This window comes from Bombus huntii, unplaced genomic scaffold (genome assembly GCF_024542735.1).
Source record: "Bombus huntii isolate Logan2020A unplaced genomic scaffold, iyBomHunt1.1 ctg00000102.1, whole genome shotgun sequence".
Lineage (NCBI taxonomy): Eukaryota > Metazoa > Arthropoda > Insecta > Hymenoptera > Apidae > Bombus > Bombus huntii.
The window spans coordinates 48,779-69,280 of record NW_026099356.1 but is presented as its reverse complement, the minus strand read 5'-3'; the positions used below and the strand labels follow the sequence as shown (position 1 = coordinate 69,280).

Sequence of the window (20,502 nt, the reverse complement as noted above, 5' to 3'; positions counted from 1 at the left end):
TTATCTGTCCAATGAAATGATGTCTCCTTTCTTGTAAGTTCGGTCAATGGTTTCGCGATGTTAGAAATGTTTCTTATGAACTTACGGTAATAACCTGCTAGTCCTAAGAACGATTTGATGTCTGTGGGATTACGTGGCTGTTTGAAATTGCTAACGGCTTCTAATTTTTTGGGATTTGGCTTTACACCTTCGGCGGTTACTATATGTCCAAGATATTCTAATTCTGGTTTGAGAAATTCGCATTTGTCCGGCTGTATTTTGAGTCCGAGTTCGCGTAGGCATTGCAATACTATCGCGAGGTTGCTATTGTGCTCTTCAATCGACTGTCCGAATATTATAATGTCGTCTAAATATACGAAGCGATGTTTATTTATGAGTCCTCTTAGCGCGGTATCCATCATGCGTTGAAATGTTGCAGGTGCATTCTTTAAACCGAATGGCATCCTATTGTAATGATAGTGTCCTTGTGGTGTGGAGAATGCTGCGTACTTTTTAGAGTCTATGTCCATTGGGATTTGGTGGAATCCGGAGGATAAATCGAGGGCTGAGAAGAATTTTGCGTTGCCTAGTTGGGATAGTATGTCGTCTATGTCAGGTAATGGATATGCGTCCTGGTCAGTTAGTTCGTTTATTTTTCTGAAGTCTATTGCAATTCGCCATTTCTGTTTCCCTGAGGCGTCTGCCTTTTTTGGTACTACCCAGACTGGTAAATTGTAAGGAGAATCAGATGGTTCTATAATGTTCTTTTGTAGCATTTCGTCCATTTGTCGTTTGATTTCTTCTTTATGGCATTCAGGCGGTCGGTAAGATTTTGTGTTAATGATTTTATTTTCTTTTAACGTTATTGTGTGTTTAGCAAGGTTAGTGCATGGTAATAAGTCGGTCTCTAGATTGAATACGTCGAGGTAGAACAGCAATATCTTTTCGATTGGTTCACGGAGGGTTTTCTCTATGTGCGAAAGTCTAACTATATCTTTAAACGTGGAGACTTGATCGTACGTATTTGAATTTTCGATAAAATTAGTCATTTTGGCTGGGCACTCACCACAATTGATAAAGCATATCGTTGTCGGTTTTCCTTCCAGGTAGACTGTTTTTGACACTGCTTGTTTTGGAGGTACGTCGTTTTCCTGTTGCAATAAAAGTATATTATTGTCAAGTTTTAATTGTTGATTCGAGAGTTCAAATTTGAATTTAGATAGGGCTGGCAAACCGAGTATGCCGTCTTCTATAATTGGAAAGTTGTCTTCTACCACAAAAAATTCTAGAGTTTTGCCAAATAGTTTTATCAAAGCGTGTTCGTTGGTTTCAAATTTAGAGTGTCCCATCGAGAATTTCCGTTCTTTTGTTATTCTTGGTCGTAATACGCATCTTCGCTTGAGTATATTAATTCCTGCTCCGCTGTCAATGAGGAATTTATGTCGCTGTCCGTCGGATCGTAAAAGTACTGTGGGTAGTCTTCCCGTTGTGGCGTTAATTCGTAGGTCTGGTCTGTTGGTTTCTCTATTTCTTCCTTGTGTGTCTCGAGATTGTGGACTGCTGGTGGTCTCGGAAATTGGCTGGGTGTTCGAAAATTTTTACATTGACTGGAGACATGTCCGATCTGGTTGCATTTGAAGCATTTTAATTGTGTCCTTTGGGCAAGTGGTATTTGTTCGGTTTGTCGGAAGCTTCTTGGCATTGGATTGGGTGTTGGAGTTGGTTTTTTAGTGATCGGATTAGGATTATTGGTTGTTAGTCGTTGCTGCTCAGGGAGTCGTAATCGTTCTATTGGTTTTGGTCGTCGATTTCGATCTTCCCCGAAGAATCGCTCGATGTCGGTGGCTTTCTTTTCGGCTTCAAGGATATTGTATGGTGGATTGGCGAGTAGTAATTGTCCTATTTCGCCTTTCAGGTCTCGGATAAAATCGATCACGGAGTCTTTTAAAATCCTGTCGTTCATAGCTCGTCTAGTAATTTCGTCACGGTATTCGTTCGTTATACTGTATTGTAACTTATTGAGTGCTCTGCGGAACCTGATGATATAACTTTGCACACTTTCGTCGTGACGCTGTCTCGTTTCGCGTAGCTGGTCTTGATGTTCTCTAACAGAGTCTTGGGTGGCTACGTTTCGTCTTAGGGCATCGTACAGGTGTCCGTATTCGTATATCGGTATATTGCAGATGGCCATTGCGGCTTTACCCGCGATTTTCCCGATTTTGATCGTTTTTAATAATAGCGTGGGTTCGCTACACATGGCTCGTAATTCGCGTACTTCGCGTATGAATTCTTCGACTCCGATATTGTCTTCACCGTTTAATTGCGGAATACATACTATCGCGTCTTTGGTCCGTAAGCTCGGAGAGGCGAATTGCGGTGGACGGTCTTCGTAAGAGGGATGGTTGCCTTCTTCTGTTCGAATTGGAACGCATGGTGGGGAAGTTCTATCTCTCGCGGCAACAGATTCGTCCATAGTAATAAGGGAGCCTAGTTCTGTAGTAGCGTCGCGTCCTATTTTTATTTTAGAGATATTTTTGCCTAATAGTTCTATTTCCGCTGCACGCTTCTTATTTTCACTGTCGGCCGTCCGTTGTGTCTCTTCTACACGTTGCGCAAGAATTTCAATTTGTTTTTGTATCACGTCGAGTATGGCACGAATCGAATTGTCCGTACCTCCGTTTGTAGAAACGGTTTCAATAGTTTCGACTTTGTCTTTTCGTGATGTGGGCATGATTCTAATTGAGCTTATTGAGTCTGAACTACTGTTGCTATTTGGACTCGAAGCGCTTGAGAAACTGGGTTTTCTCACACGGTATCGTGAAAATGAATCCAGATTTTCAGCTTACCGTAGTAGCTATGACCGTTGAGGAGTCTCAGGGATGTTTCCTCTCTGGTTGGTTCTAGATTCCGAATCTTATTCGTAGGGTTGCTCTGCGCTGACCGTAGTCCTCTCGTCTAGTTTCATCGTAGTGGAACGTTGAAAGTTGCTGCAGGCCTTCGTAGTAGCAAAGATTCGCACTGGGTCCGTTGATCCTTCGATCTTCAATGATGCGCGTACGCCGAAATCGTAATTTCGTTTGCACTGAAGTGAATAGATCCTGGCACGGATCGCCAAAAATGTCGTGTAAAATTAAGGTAAAAATAAGGAACTTGTTAATTTCCGAAAAGGAGATTAAGTTCTTTTTATTTTTTACTCAATTTATACAATTTTTTCGGTTCGCGATGATACACTTTCGATACTTGGATTAGTTAAGAATTTTTTTATTAGACTGACTGAATGATTTTGAAGGGAGCATTTATATTCTTCCAATCGTTGGAGTGGGAGAAGGTTTTGTTTATACTTAGTGTAAAATTCGGAGAACGGCTGAAGTGATCGAATGCCACTCAGGCGGCTGAGAACGGGTGCTGACCGGACGGTCACACGCGATAAAGCGTTCGGAATTTCGGTTTGTTATATACAGTTGCTCGAATTTCGTCTGTGACAAGGACATCGTTGCCGAACGTCAATGGGCCCACCGACTCAGTTAGGAAACTATTACGGAGTGCGGGAGTCGGTGGTGCTTTATGCCACACCGATATGTGTCAAAGCCCTAGCAATACGGAAAAACAATAACATTCCGAAGATGTCGATAGTGATCGAATAAAAGATGAAGGGAAGATTAGCTCTATTGCAGAGAAGATAATTGGACCAGAAAGCTGATTGACGACGCCTGCATTTTTAATAGAGAACGATTAGGAAAGAGACACACCCAAGATGCTGGGATTGTGATGTCGAAGGTGAAGATGCAGAGCATGCGTTGTTCAATTGCCCCAGATGGGACAATGGAAGTACATTGTTGGATAATTACGTAGGCGAAATACTGGCAACCAATAACGTAATCGACGTGGTCGTCAATAGCGAGGAGAACTGGGCTAGATTCCAAGGGCTTTGCCGAAAGAAAATGATAGCTCAATCAGATAGACAAGATAAGGAGAGGAACATGGAGAGAAGAAGGAGAGGATTAACTAGAAGAAGATCATAATAAGATGAGAGGTACACTCAGTAAGAAGACCAACCCTGAAGTAATGCCGAGAGGTGGTTCCAGGGTTGGTTCTTGTACCGACAGAGGAGAGAGACAGAGGAGGGGTTTTTTGGTGGGTAGAGGTGCTATCATCTTGCCAAGTCCCGCATAATCCAGGCGCGCGCTAACGTACCTAGTTATGCGTAACTGCATTCTCCTCTCCTCTCAAAACAAAAAAATGTGCAAAATAGGAAGGAGTATGGATATGAATTTTTAAATTACCATCTGTCAATAAATATCCACAATTAGTAAATTTAGGTTTAAGATTATATTATATTTGGGTTAATATATAAATGCGAATGATCTTTTACTATGAAATGCATAAAATAAAAGTAGATATCAATTGGTGCCACCAGATGACTTGTTATTTTGCGTGTTAAGTAAATATACCACAAAATTTCAGTTGATATAATAACCGTCACTTGTTGATAAAATATCGTTGATGTTTGGATAAGGTATGTATTTCTGTTTGTTTTAAAATAAAAACAACAGGTTGTAATAGACGTACGATTATAAATTGTAACGTATCGCTATTAAAAATCATTTTTGTTCTTCTGGAAGATTAGGGAAGAATACTATTCTGTGTTTGTATTCAAGTAATGACAACGAGAGAGTGAGTGAAGCGTAAAGCATTAGAAAGCGTAGGCGAGAATTTATCTTCAGGTAACATTAGTGATGTATGCCTGAAAAAGGCAAACGCGTGTAGAATCTGTGGTTTCAGTTTAATGTTTATACCGATGCAGTTATCTCTTCCTGGCAGACGAATAGTGTTTTTCTAACGCCATATTACGTTTCACCTTCTCTGAGTAGAAATTCGTGATACTCGCAAGTTTAATATTTCAAGTCCTGGCATAATCATTCATTGATTCGGTGTAATTAATACTTGGTTAGGTACATGTCGAAATTTGTTTGATTCATTAAGAATTAAAGTAGCGAAAAAATGATTTTGACGGGAACTGTGTTCTTCTATACGAAAAAATGTCAATAAAGAGATATTTTAGTTTCCACTGAAATGAACAAATTATTGAAGGTTTTGAGGATTTCGAATTTTGCAGGAAAACAAGTAGTGCGCAGTTTTTCATGACAAGCGATTTACTCAGTAATTGGAAATAACCAATAGCATTTTTTGTTTAAAAAGAATGGAATTGAAACTAATCAATTATATTATCAAATATATTAGGTGCTATTTTAGTACACAGTACTGACTTAGAAGTTGTTGCTAGAAATGCGAAAAAAGGTTTATATTTCATGACATCGACATTGGAAAAGGTGGAAAATGTCTCAATTCGACATGTATATTTATCTTTTTGTTATGTTTACCGATTTTTCGGAAACGGCTTGATCAATCGGAATGACACTTTTTGCTCCTTGTAAGACATAATTTTCCGTTGGTTCAGATATAAAATATTTTTCCATTTCTTTTTTGTAAACTATTTTTTTTTTTTTTTTACAAAAATCCAATTTTTATGTATACAAATTCATCAGTTATTCTGGATTGGATCGAGCTATCGAGATGAAACCTTTTGCATCTTTTAAGAGTAGTCCATTGACTGGACCCATTTGCAAAATGTCTCCATTTTGTTCATTAAGTATTATTATTGCAAAGAATTCGTTATTTATCAATTTCATTTACGTCTACTCAGTGATTGTTCTGCAATTGTTGGACTGATAACGAGATGATTCTAAAACAACAGCCTGGGCAAGTAGTTTGAAATCGTGTTTTTCAATTTAGGCTTCAATTCGTGTTTCCATTGCAGGAAACAATGGTTGGTTGTTATTGTTGCTGTCGTATAAACGAAATTTCTTGACATAGCTGCGTACATCGTAGTTTGTCCCTGATATTTCGGAGATGTACAGCTAGAATAAAATTCTTTTACTTGTTTATATTAATTTCTACTGTCCATAAATAGCCATACATTATGTCCAATATTTGTTGTAGATGGCTTTTGGATTTTAAAGCTTTATTGTCTCTCGCGCATATTAGTAGGTCATCTGCGAATGTTATTGCTTCATTATTTTTATCGCTATTTGCGCTACAATTTACATCGCGATAAATTAAATAAAATAGGGGAGTTCACGGCTTCTTGTTATGGGTGGTCTTTGATTTTAGATACTTTGTTTAAACTGTTCTGCCTGTTACGTAAAATTGTTTGTTACGTAACATGTTCTAAATTATGGCTATTATTTGGTGTAAACTATCTAAGTACTATCCATAGCGCTGCTTGACTTCCGTAAATGGACGAGAACGAGTGTTATTTATATTTCTATATGTCGGAGATGAAAGGACACCGGAACCTTCCCTTTGGAACTTTGGGAAAATCCCTTAACACTGTAACCTAGATTCTACCATAGCCGTAATTAAGCAATTATCGTCATTCAATCCGATTGTATTTGCTCGAGATATGTGACAATGAGCTTCGGCTCGAGGCGACAATCAGTCGCCGAACGTAGCCGCGGTCAAGGAATCAACGTTTTGTCTAACAAAGGTATGGAGTAATAGTGTAGCTCTCGTCAAAAAGTGTTGAAGTGGTCATTACTTCTAAGAAAACTCTACATCTGGTCTTTTTAGTTTTCTCAAGTACTGAAACCATCGAGAGCGTATAGACAAAAGACAGCGACGAAGGCAGACCTTAAACAGTAGACAGGCGACGTTGGCTTCGGGGTTTTCAGTTATAGGGTAACACTGCTAGCGTGCGGATTTGGACCAGTTCAAATTGTATTCTTACTTATAATTACACTTCTGTATGAAAATATATTATCTACCTTACAATTTATCCACGACTTTCTCTGTTTATACATCAAATAACCTCAACAAAAAAAAAAAAATAGTTGTAGTGGCACTCGACAGTAAACATTCCAACAGTTGCTGTTCGTGGATCACGACATGCAGACCCTCTTCATCTCCACAGTACATGTTCAGCTAGCCTGAGGACCCGTTATAAATCTCAAGATTTAGTTAACTAAGGTCCTTCAAACAGACAAACAGTCTTTGTCCCAACTACGAAAAGATAGGGGAAATCTATGTTTCTCACGAACGACGTTTCCTGCTAGCAACTTTCTCTCAACGTCACTTTCCCTCACTTTCCGGACGAAGGCATCTCTCCGCGAATCCGATGATCTCATGTTCTGCGACACACCCCATCATAGATTTCCTCTGCAGCATCATCACGACGGAAAGTTATTCTCTCGTGAGGTCACATCAGCGAGTTACATAGCGTCTTTACGCTCGGTGAATATTCTACTTTTTAACAAATAGTTAGTTTAGTAATACTTGTACCGTAGACAAGCAAGTTGAGTAGAACTTGGACTTTGAAAAAAAAAGGGCATTTTGTTATCCCGCTGACCGCGGATTCGTTATTGAACCTAGGATCATTGTCATTGGCTTCTCGAGTATCTAATTACCACGGTTACTTGTCAAATTCTGTAATAATCCTATTTGCAGTAGTAAATATTGCATAACAAAAATGTCTAATCCAAATGAAGATTCGTTTCACGCCCCTAACCCTAGTCATAATGTGAACCCGACATATATATAACATTTATTGCCCGAGAAAATACATATTACACGTATATATTCTTAATAAAGAAAGAATTTCAGTTGGAATGTGGTTTTGGCAAAAGTACCGTTACGCGACGGTATGACGTAGCCATACAATATTTTGTGTCGGATTTACATTTTTAACATTTCAGTTAATGATTGAATTTAAGTCGCTACAAAAGTGGTACTTTTCTACAATATTGTTTTTCCTTTCTTCAGGAGAAGAATGCGAGAACGAGTGTACTCAATGTGGTATGAGCGTTTGCTGAAGTAACTAGTTTTGTTATTCGATATTACTGTACAAAAAATATCTAAAACCTATAAATTGTATATAATGGTTAAATATGTATTGAGTATGATCTCAGACACTTACATTTGAACCAATTTGGCTTTTCTGTTTAAATCAAATCGGGCAACCGTACATCAGGATCAGCTTTATTAGAAGTTTGCAGCAGAATATTTTTACTTTATTATTTAGTTGTTTGCAGTAGATTCGTGTGTTTGTTCGATTTGAAATCCGAATGTATATCTAAATAGCAAACGACTTTTTTGTGAGGAATGGATATGTTGCTATTGTATCGTAGATATCGTGTAGGCGGAATTGCTTTTTGCATCTGATATTTTGGAAATGTACGGCCCGAATAGAATTGTTTTGAATTCGCTTATATTAATTTGTGATTTCCAAATTATTTTTATTACGTGGTGTGGAAGCTCTCTTTTTCGAGCTTAAGGAAAGAAATTCAGCCAGAATGTGTTGAATGCCCTCTCTAAATCTATGAACACCGCTTCGACGCAATCACTCTCGTCTCTTGCCCAAGAGATATATGATGAATTTTGTAATTGCATGTATCGTTGAATGTTTAAATTTGAAGCCAAATTGGGTGCCCGGAATTAGGTTATTTTCAATGTATATAGTGTTATTTATCATAGATTCGGATACTTTATAAATGTTGAGTAAGAGTCTAATTCATCGGTATAGCTGACAGAATCACTGTTGCTTTTCCTTCTTTTTTTAATGCTACTGCCTTTCTTGTTTTCCAGAATGGAGAAATAATTGGCATTTAGGCAATTGTTAAATATTATGCTGCAGGAGTAGATGTGTGAAAGGTGCGTAAATATAGTTAGGTAGGTTCTTTTAAATCAATGTTACCAAATTCGATAATTTTTTTTATTGTTCATTTTTGAAGGTTAGATCTAACTTATTTTAATTTGTGGAAATGTCAGATAGAATTAAATCTGGATTGTCAATGTTACGACCGTTCGCGGAGAGACGCGGTCGCGAGGAAAACGCGTCAGCGAGAGGCGTAAATTCTCGCTACGATTCGGTGAATCGACGCCGCGAAGTAGTCGTTCCCCTGTTTCGGTTAGGATAACAGAGGTGGTTGAATGAATATGACACAGTAGTAAGTTATATTTCACCGTTTATTCCACAACTTATAACGAGGATAGTTACGCTGATGCGTATGTACGAGATGAGTGACTGATCTACGGGTGTGTATACCGGGTGGAAGGATGTTGACCGTTCGAAGGATGTAAAATCAGTACTCTTGGTAGACGATGCTGTCTCGGAGGAAAGCTAAGGATCGGGTGTGTCTAGCGCACGGGACCATCGGATTTGTTCGTGACGATTTGTGTTAGGAGAGTGAGGGAATAGGCTTCGTTTTTAATTGGTTAGACGCAGGGTCTTAACCGCCCTCGAGAGAAAGTGGTTAGTGGGAGGAAAGTTGCAGCGTACGTGACAAATACTACCTTTCCCTTTTTCGCCGTGGTAGACAATAGTCTCTAGAAATTCCTCCGAACCAGATGTTTGTTTCGTTTGAAGGACCTTTTCTAGGAAATCTGTGAAATTTATGGAAGGTCCTTGAAACTATGGAGGATACGCTGCGAGTATCCGAAGACATCTGGTTGCCATATTGCCTTCGGTGTGTGGCCTCGGCTAGGTAGAGTGTTACGCGACGTAACAGTCAACTTAGTTATGCTGATATATTCTTATGTGGCTATTTTGTGTGTGGACTGTTTCAATGCGTGCTCTTAGTATAGACGATTAGTTTATGACTTCCCAAATTAGCCTTTTTAGGCCCTTTATTTGGAGATACTCAAGGTTTCGTCTATGTAACGCGGAGCGTGCCCATGCGGCCCAGCAGTCACGTACCCCCAAGTAGACTCTGACCGTTTTTCCCATTCGGTATATGCTGAATATTTCAGTTGGAATTCAGTCGTCTTTGCCAATATCCTAAGCTTTCTCCTTATACTTTATAACCATCCAGACAATAAATGTTATTTCTCTATGTTAGTATGTTTAGTATCTCATGGTTATCGATAATGATTATATTATTGTCTTCGTCGAATTGTGTGACGGTACATGTCGGCTTTCATGAATTCCTATTTGTATCCGTTCTGATTGTGTCAGAGTATATCACTTATGTTGTGGTTTATTGGGCGGAAGACGCAGTTAATCGATGGTGAAAGTTCTTTGGGTTTTTATTTGGATATGTTTTCCATTCTACATTTCCAGTAGTTTCTATGAAGTTGTGGAAAGCTTTTCTAATTTCGTATTCACTCTCTTTGTTCCTCTGTTATTCTGCTCTTCTTTTTCTTTTCCAGCAACGCTAGTAATTTTTCACCGTTGCGTTTGATCTTTTATTTTAATGTACTAATTCTTTGTAGGATGATTGGTTCCCCGTGTTACTATCCTTTTTCTTGTTTTTATCTTTTGTGCTTTAGATGATTTCTATAGACATGATTTCTATAGGTAATCCGGGTACGGAATTCGATCTTTTCATGTTTTCGCTTGATTTCAATAGTACTTTTATGCACTGTACTAGTTCCACTTCGTTGAATTCTTCTGTTATCCGTTTATTCATTGGTGTTAATTCTATGCGAAAAAACATTTGCGTAATAAAAACTAGGACTTTGTTTGAATATAACAGAATTTTTTTGTCAAAATCCAGGAAAAGATACTTACTTTTGCTACGTTTATGACTCCTTTCATATACTTGCACGGTGTGGTATTTTTCGAAGCAATTGCGTGTATGCAGGGCCGGTTTAACCAAACGAGTGGCATAATAGTACATCGATTCTCTTCTTCTGCCTTTGATTTTCCGATTACAACATACCACACAATCTTTACTTCCTTCTGTGTCATCTCGCCGAATGACATGTAAAAGGCCGTTTAGTCTTTCTGCTGTTCCAGAAGTTGATGAAGTATTCTTGAGGTCGGCGTCACGAAAATGCCCAATAAATTGACCCATCAAGCGACGTACGAATTGCAAATGCGTTATTTTGTTTTTATTCTTTTTCTTCTGGTTTGCGTTATATAATAAGTAAGAATTTATTGTTGATATTTCCAATCCGCAAAAAAGTAATTTTCGCCACCATTTTTGGGACTTTCGTATAAAACGGTATGTAGCTGTTTACTGGTCTGCTTTACACCGCCCATATATTCGTGGCGGGACTCGACGACGGAACTCTTTTCGATGGCTTCGCGATACAAAGCGCCATATCATGAAAGTGTAAGGCCGACATGCTTCCTACATCCTTCCGTCGAATATTTGGAAGAAGACATACGTGGCAACGGTCGCGAACGCGTAACGAACGCGTGCGTAGTGCGGATATCGAGGGGCAAGAAAAGAAATAGTCGTTCGTATTCGAGTTCCTTTCCCGACGTTCCGCGCAGCGAAATTGAAAGGGACGATCTGAAAAAAGCAGAGTAAACTGGAGTAGCTTTGACCTGTATACCAGGTTCAAAAGGTAATTTAAACGTTTCGGTATAGTTACATGTTTAATTAAGGAACGGTTAACCGGAAAATCTTTGTAATTGAAAAGCATTGAATTCCGAGTAAAGTTGGCGAGCAGATTTCAGCTCGTTGATGGGTCTTAAACGAGGTCGAAAATTCCACTAACGGCTATATTGGAACACTCGATGAAAAGGATCCGTGGAGTAATGATTTTCCACAAACTTTATTCGGCGTGTCCCTCGTACACGATGACGTAAAGCGACCAACCATAGTGATCAACTCAAATACGGCGGAAGAAGAGAAAGGAAAAGAAAAGTACCGTGGAGAAAAGGTAATACCATCGTAACCGTCGTAAATCGTTGGCAGTTGTCGCGTGTCGATGGTACGTTGATCGGGTCGGTTGTACGCGGAAGCTCTTTATCGACGGACTCGAAAAAACTTTCACATCCGGCGATCGCTAAGCAATTTAAGTTTAGCGGAAAATCCATTTCTCTGGCGAAGAAAAGAGTGCGAGCTAGCGGCGCGTGGATAATATTAACTAATTTATATCCCGGGATTTAATAACCTGGCGACGTTGGGCCGGAGTACAGAGGCTCTCAATTACAGTCGGAACAGCGTCGCTAATACAAAAGGAGGCTCTAACGGTCGATAGATGGCGGCCCTTATCGTTGGCTCTCTGCCACCAGCAGGTTTCAGCGACGCTGCCTCGATATATCGATACAACCCCCCATTGGGTGATACGACAGCGGGCTGGCTGCTGTTTTTTCGCTACGGTCGGACCCGCGCTCCCTGTCGCGAAATGCTTTTGCGTCACGATGGTTTCGCGTCGGTTGTTTGCGCGCCGTTTCGTTACATTCCTATGACTATAATGCTTGGTTACGAGTCGAAAATCGTTTCGTTTCCCGCTGATCTTTGCACGAGTACGAATTTTTCTATTTTTCGACAGTGGATTTTTTTTACAAGTTTCTATACGCGAACATTCGTTGATTTATGCAACGTCGTATACGTATTGTCGTTGCTTGCACTCTGGTTTGCTGAACAGCGCGACGTTTTTTCCATCGCGGGAATCGCACAGACGCGTAAAGCGAAGGCCACCTTGGTATTAGGTATTCTCTTTGAGAAACGTGCAAGCAGAATAGAAGAAAAACGGCACGAGACGCGTTGCAAGGCGCGCGTTGATATACTTGTACGTATAGCCAGAAGCGGAAGGAGTTTTCGCGGAGACTCGAGTTTCCAAGACTGACCGTGGCACTCGTCGCGTCTATTTCGCAGGATCGTTTTATTTTAGAAAAACCGGTCTCGCCGTTCTCTCCAGTCGGCGCCCGTAACTTTTCGCAAACTCTGTTGCCAAATTCCTGGCGAAGAGATGGAAACACGGGCGGCTGGATAGCGCGGTCCACGGGTAAATTTTGTAAGAAAGAAATTTATTAACAGGAGTCGGCCAGATTTCTTCCGCGCACCGATTCTGCGTCGCCAGTGCGAATTTCCGCGAAATTTTTCACGCGTGTGTATAAAAGGACGACACAGGATGAAACCGGGCCGCGTATTTCGCGTAACGTTATTTGCTCGCCGTAGGGTACTTGCAAACAAACGCGTATTTGCCCGTTCATTACATTCGTTTGGCAACAACGTTGCCGTTGCCGTTCTCCCCCCCCCCCCCCCCCCCATCATCAGCGCATGGTTCTTCACGTGTTTATCACTGGCGATTTACGTTCCGCGCTGATTAATTTTTCAGCAGAAATTCAGCGACCGTTCCGAGGCAGGCCGCTCGAATATTCGCTGGTTTAGCTCGGGCGAACGCCGAAGATTCGTTTCTGCCGAGCTGCAACGGCAAACAGGTCCTTTAGCCTTTAAGTTCAGGCCTCGAGTGTACAGAACAAACTCACGGCTGTTCGCTCGCCGCGCGTTCCAATGGCAACGACGATCGGCAACGCAGCGATTAGGCATCGCGACAACGCGCGCCGAAACTTGGATCGGCCAGACCAACCACTGCGAAAGAAATTCTCTTTCCGTAGGATTCTCGAGAGGGGTCGGATTTCGATCGCAATCGCTATCCCAAATTGAGCGTCACTGGTTTACAAACGGTTCGAACGTAACAGCAGCTAGCTGTAAAATCGACGACTTGAAATCCGCTGGGGCGTCGAGGGGCATGCCTCGACGTCCCCAAAGGCTAATTAGTTTATTTTCGCACGACGGTGGGGCGATGCCCCGGTTAGCGAAACTCCCTTTCCGAATCGTTGATCAGTGTACGTAATATTATACGACGGGTTATTTACCGAGGTTACGACGCTCGCTCGATCGCAGTAGCTTCGGCGCACGCGAGCATCGCGACGCTCCGGGCTCGGGGCTCGTGGCTCGCGTGCCGCTCAAATTAATCAACAGTCAACCTTTTGATCTTTCTTCTCGCGTCCCGATGCATTCGCCGATATTAAAATCGGAAAATTTCCATTTCCATCCGCTTTCCGCGGCTCCACCAACTTTATTAATGTCTCGTGTTACAAACCGTTCGTCCGATTTGCTCTACCATCGAATCCCTCTTTCATCTATCTCTTCGAATTCGACGCTGAATTTGTATTTTCATGCGGATTACGCGGTCCAGGGAATTTTGGTCGTTCCGGTTTTTACTTATTAATTGGAATTTAGGAATTTCAAAGTTATCGTAGACATCCAGAGACGGGTTGTTCGGAGGTCTCAAAGTTTCCAAAGAGAACGAAATTCGGCCAATCTAACTGCTCGGGTTAGGTCGTTTGAATTAAAAAAAAAATCTGCACGTTCGATTTCCAGATAAATAAAATTTTTTGAATGCGATTCGCAGCGCGAAATTCGAGCAGCGGCTATTCGATACGACAATTGCACGATATAGAAGGGGTTTGTAACGCGCGCAATGCTTGCGTAGAATCTCGACGATAGGTACGCGGTATTTGTCGACTAACTATAAATATCGAACAGTTCGACTGGCTGCGCGAAGTAGCGAGTTTCCACGCACGAGCAATAACGTTTACAATATATTTCACGTTACGGCAAATAGCGCTAATTGTACGCCAGCGTTTTGCCACAGCGATCGTGCGATAGTCAGTGGTACGCACGGCTCGTTCGTATTCACATTCGTGAAACTTAAATTCGGATCGCGCGAATGGCGAATCGAAACAGATTGAATGCGGGATTTCGGGGGGAAAAACGATCGATCGGAGGGTATTCTGACTAATTCTCGGACTAATTCTCCGACTGATTCTCGAACGATGCCGCTCGAACGTGGACGAACCGCGTTAATGGACGATCTAATTTGCAGTTATCTGTTAATCGGTTTAAAACGCTCTATATTTAACCGGGCATTCCATTATACTTGGCTGTTTCATTCGCTAATTTATCATTTCATCTCGGCTCAGCCGGCTCATCGTCGTTCCATCAGTCGCGTCGATCGAGCGAGCGGAATTTAAATTACCCGTATAATCCTCGAGCGGTATCGCGGCTCGTTAAAATTACACCGACAGATTTATTTGCTGCGAGTTTGGCGGATGGCATGCCGATCGACCCAGCGCGCTCGCATAATTCCAAATTCGAACATCTTGTCGCGTTTTCCACGTTACGTTGAGTCGTCGAGTACGATACGTCGTGAAATTTGAAATGCGTGGAACGCGCGTATCGCGCGTCCACGTAAGATTTGTGTTTGCCAATCGTAGCCGAACTCGACAGCAAACGCGGCGCTTCGGCGAGAGAAGAAGGGAAAGAGGATAAAAGGAGAAGAGGGGAAAGAAGAAAATGAAAAAGTAGGGGAGCAAAACGGTGGACGGTTGGGAAATAACAGGCGGCAGAAGCGTGGTCGGCGTCGAGCGTCGAGGGTAAAGCGCGAACGGGCTGTCATATTCGCAGCAAAAGGCGAAAGTCAGAGTGGATCTCGGTGCGGGGCGGCGCAGCTAAGCGTCCGGGTCTAAAAGCACGTTCCAGCCTTTTGATCGCCAGGCTATTTTCTTCCGTGCGGCCTCTTTCATCGTTCCACGTTACGGATTTTCAGCTGAATTTACGCCTGAAATCAGCGGTTTCCTCGTTGGTTACTAGTTGGAGTCGCCTGATAGACGAGTAGGTGCGGGGGAGCGACCGGCAATTAACTTAGCCAGTTTCGAAGTTTCGTAACCCGGCACGTTGTATCCGGTAAATCTGTTAGATCCGTCGCAGCCGAGCCGTGGGGCAGACAGGACCGAAAGGCACGTCGACGGGGCTCTCCAGTAATTTCACCGATACGTTCGTCCGTCGCGCGATTAAAACCTTCTCGGAGCCCGCCATACAGTTTCTGCTAGTGGCACGAGTGGCCAACTTTACGAGGGGATAACGCTATGTGATACGAAACCGAAATCGCACGGCCGATGCTTGCCGTATCCATTACTTTTCTATTCCGCCCGTTCTGCCTTCTTCTCCCGATCTCCCGCTAATTCGCCTTGTATCTTCGGCCCTCTCCAGCGTGGATCGAGGGATATCGATCCTTAAACTTTTCCCCACGCTGGACAATGTTTTCTCCTTGATAAGTACCGATTCGTTTCTACTTTGTTCCGATGTTAGCGAAACAGCTCGTTCGTTCCACGGAATACACCAAATCTACCTTTCGTTTCAGCCAGCGCAGTTCTGAAGCTGCAATTAACCGCGTCTACCTGTTTCTCCAGGATCGTCGTTCGAATCGAAACGTCGGACGGGTAAAAATTTCACGACGCGAGGCGCCTGTTCGACCGTGCATTCCGCGTAGAATCCGCCAATTTCCGACAAGTCGACCGATTAAAACGAATTCATCGGATTACTGAGTGCCACGTCTGTCTGCAAAGAGAATTAACTCGGACAAGATGGATCGTAATTCCGTGAAAGCGGCGCGTCCCTCGGAGACGAGGAAAACATGGCCACGCGTGTGTGTGGACCAGGACGAGAGGAGACGCAGCGGGGTTAGCTGAGTCGTAAAGCTGCGCGTATCCGATCCCCAGTGCACACGAACGTCCTTCTAGCGTGTAGCTACATCGGATTAGGAGTGGAGTTGCGATGCGTTCGGTGTCAGGATTTTTTGAAGTCTCGCCAACACACGGATTCGGCCGACGGGGTTCTAATACAGCGCGCATATCGCAGGTTTCACGGGTCGGCTGTCAAACCATAGCCCAGGGGTTTCCTTTATCCCGTTTCCTATTTCTCTCGGTGGTCACCGTTGTTACGTCTGTTGGGCCGACACGGCTGCAGTGCTTCGATTCTACGACGACCGTGTCGCGGTTCGTCGTCCTTTCTTCGCGGTTTCTGGTACTCTCCTACCTATACGGTCTGTTGGTTAACGACTCGATCCCCAAGGCTTTCCGTATCGTGTCTCTGTCGCTTCGAAGCAAATGGCAACGATACTTTAAGTAAGACGTTTCCGTCGCGGATCGCTCCAACTCGTGCACGATTTGTCTTCGTGGCCATTTTTCGATAGGCCGACCACGTGTTTCGCACGATGGAATTACGAGGGACTATTTATCGTTTCTTCGATAGACCAACGAAAGCAGTAATTCTTCTTGCGCGACGCGCGATCCTTGGTTTCTCACAGTTCGGGCACGAGGTATTATCGTTTTCTAGTTTTCTAGTGGACGTCGATGCGTTCGAAACGCATCTGACTGGCGACACCGCGAGACACGTTGTAACCATGTTCGCTGAAAAGTTAACGTCGGTTCTGCAAGCGTGGTTTCCGTCGTTCGAAAGGAGTTAAAGCGGAGCAAAATCACGACCATTTAAAGAGACGTCAAGAGGATAACGTTTCAACAGCGAGTTCCACTTTCTACCGGAAACCGAAACCGAAACCGAAAGCGAAACTGAAACTGAACTTGCTTACCGATCCGGTGGCGAAAGCGTGTACGGGGAGGAACGGAACGTGACTCGATCGTTCGTTTCGAAACGTTTTTCCGAAATACAAAGTTGCAAAGAGAGGAGAGTTTGTATCTCTTATAATCTCTTCCTGTTGCTGTAATAATCCTGTTTGCTGGATTTATCGAACACGAGCCAGGCATTTTTAAAGCGATCCCGATCCCGTCGATAATTCGCACGCGATACAACCGCGACTAACGGATGTCTCTGCTGCCGCGTACCGTCTGCTTTTCAAACAGTTTCGCCGTGCAAAGTGTCACCACGTTTCACCCGGAAACGAACGAACGCATCGTCGTCGGCTAATTTTCATTTCGTGCTCGTGATAATTAAGCCGTTGCGCGACGCTCCACCCTCGCGAGTCGACGATTTTCTAGGAGACCGCTCTAGTCCGTGGCAACCGAGCCGGGAAACGTCAACCAGCTGTAACTAGCGAGCATCGTTACAAGCAAATTAACCAGCCAGCTCTGCCCTGTTTTGTACCGTGTTTCCTCCTTTCTTCTCTTTTCCCTCCTTTCGTATGCTTCGCAAGCGTCACCCACGCAACGAGATTCGTCGCTTTTCTTTCAAACGAGCGAATAAAAATAATATTTCTACGAAATATCGCTTTCGCGAATACGAAGGCTCCCACGAACCAGCGGTTCCAACGTCTTTCGGTTTTTTTCGTGATTTTCTTTTCCACGCAATTTTTCTTCGATCAGTTCGGTTTATATGTAGATGTAAACAAACTAGCAGCAGCCAGTTACTTTTAATACGAAAAAGTAAATTGAAAATGCAGATAAAAGCTCGCGGCGTTTGGAATCGTGCCCAGGTAATACCGGGTCTACGCGTTCAAGAACGTCAGCAACTTTCCGATACTCTTTCCGTTTCATTCTGAAAAGCATCGCGTTAATAGGTTCCGCGCCACGTAAGATCGAACTCGAAACATCGATGACGATACGAGTACATGTAAATTAAATCGAAACGTTTACATTATGAAATTGCCGGGAATTTACTCAAAATCGCGCTTTTTCCACGTTTGTTTCACTTTCGAAGAATAGAAATTTCAAATCGCCGAACTTGTTGCGTTGTCAAGAGTCATCGGGCTGTACGCCGCGTGTAGAGAAATTTCTTTTTTTCCTGGCATTTTTTCATCGCGATAAACTTGCAACATTGCGTATCCGGTGAGCGATTACGGTTAAAAAAATTGACCTTTAAAGGTTTTCTCGTATTTTTCGCCGGGAACAAATACGCGGTGTCGGGCGTTTCATAGGTCGGTGAAAATTCGCCCGTTTATTTCGATCGCAATGGGGGTTTCATCGACGCCAAGAGCAGCATCGACGAATACGAATACGCGTTTTTCTCCTTGTTTTTGCCCTGCCACGTTAATACTTGGACTGCATCGAAAGTTTATGAGAGCGTTAGAAAATAGCGAGCGGCGTGCATGTACGCCGTCGGCTTTCCCAAACTTTCCAAAGCGTACGAATTGCGAACAGTAGCTGGAAGCCAGAGCTGTCCGTACGTATATTTTTGAAACAGCTTACTCGACTGCCTCGTTCGATGTTTGTCGTGGAAATTTATCCTGATATTCCTCGCCAATCCTCCCGCCTCTCTCTCCTTTCCGCCTGTCCTCTTTCATCCTTCCTGTTTTCCTCCTATTTATAAAGCGTAAACACGCGATATGTACCTCTGTTTGCCGCGTTTTATAAATATTCTCGAGATTGGAGAAATTACTTTTCCGTTTCTCTGTTTGTTAACGTCGTGAGGAAAGTTTGCGCTGCGTCAGCTTCGCAGAATCGTTCGCTTCTTTTCCTCGCATTCCGGTTCGACGGAATCGCCACTCCCTTATCTACACGCGTTTCCTCCAAAACTGTTTCTCATCGCGAAGCCAAGTCTCGAACGAGCGTTCGTCGCATCGACAAAGTATCGCGACATCGTTGATTTTATCGTTAATAAGCTGGCGATACCGAGGCTGCGACGGCTTTATCCGTCTGTATTTATTCACCGTCTAACGTTGCATTATTCAGTGGAACGCTCCATTTTCGGTCATTGCTTTTCTTACTGCCGTTCCATTTACTCTGCGGATTTAAGAACAAGCGAGAAGCACTTGGATCTTTCCTTTCTGCCGGGATTATGCTTTTTCCTCTCCACTTTTACGTTGTATCCTTCGAGCTTGGATGCTCGATCATAGTTGCGCGAGGGAAACCTTTTTCTCCATAGACACGCACAAAACCTACGCTTTCAGGTTTACATCCCCCTGGAGCCCCGTAGTCCATATTTTTTGATAATTCCTACAATAATATTTTATAATTAGACCTACAATATATTTAAAAAAATAAAATCCCGATAAAAGACAAAAGGGTGGACAATTGCATTACCTATTAAGTATTATAGAAAAATATTAAAGAAAGCATATATATTTCGTCGTATTACGTGCAAATTTTCCACAAATGCGTAAAAAACCGCGGTCTATTTACATAATAAAATAAATAATTCTTATGTGTCATAAGTCAAATTTTCTTTACCATTCTCTCCAAAACTTCTTGTCCCCTCAGAATATTGCCTAACGTTGTGTCTAAAGATGTAATCGCATCTCAACAGAGATAAAAATTTGTCAAAAGAGGAAACTAATTATCCTGCTAATGATACGTCGAACGACGTCGTAGACCAAGAAAACGAGATCGATGCTGGAGGATTGGAATCCGGAAAGATGGAAGAAGAACGTTGGTAAAGAGCCATTTACTCGCAACGCCAACGCCCTGGCCGGGCTGAATGCACTCGTTCCCGTCAAATCACGAAAGTTAAGCAGCGCCGGGCACGGGTAGTACTCGGATGGGTGAACGCCTGGGACCTCCGTGTGGCGTTGGCGAAGCGTGCTGGCCCCCCCTCCGTGGGGTTCGGGCCTTGGGCGCTTGGCGGCTCAGCGCCTCGGGGCCGCCAAGCAGTCCGGTAGGGGAACCGGGCTGCCTGGCATGGCGACGAGGCGGTCTAACAATGGTCACACACCGCTCCATCAGCCGTGGTATTAAGATGTCGATGCGTCTCCGCAGTACATGTTCGGCTAGCCCGAGGGCCCGTTATAAATCTTAAGGTTTAGTTAACTAAAGTCCTTCAAACAGACAAACAGCCTTTGTCCCAACTACGGGAAGATAGGGGAGACGTATTTTTCAACGAGCGGCGTCTCCCACTAGCAACTTTCCCTCGAGGGCGGCTAGCATCCTTCTCTAACCACCGATATGGAGATTGACCAATTAGCAGCAACGTCAATTTCCCTTACTTTCTGAACGAAGGCTTTTCTCGACGAATCCGATGATCTCGTATCCTTAGACACACCCCGTTATAGTTT

General features: G+C 43.0%; 1 pseudogene; it reads left to right on the top strand.

Annotated features, from left to right (window-relative positions):
* Positions 1-19,906: 19,906 nt before the first annotated feature.
* On the top strand, positions 19,907-20,025 carry LOC126876900 (5S ribosomal RNA; annotated as a pseudogene).
* Positions 20,026-20,502: the final 477 nt, after the last annotated feature.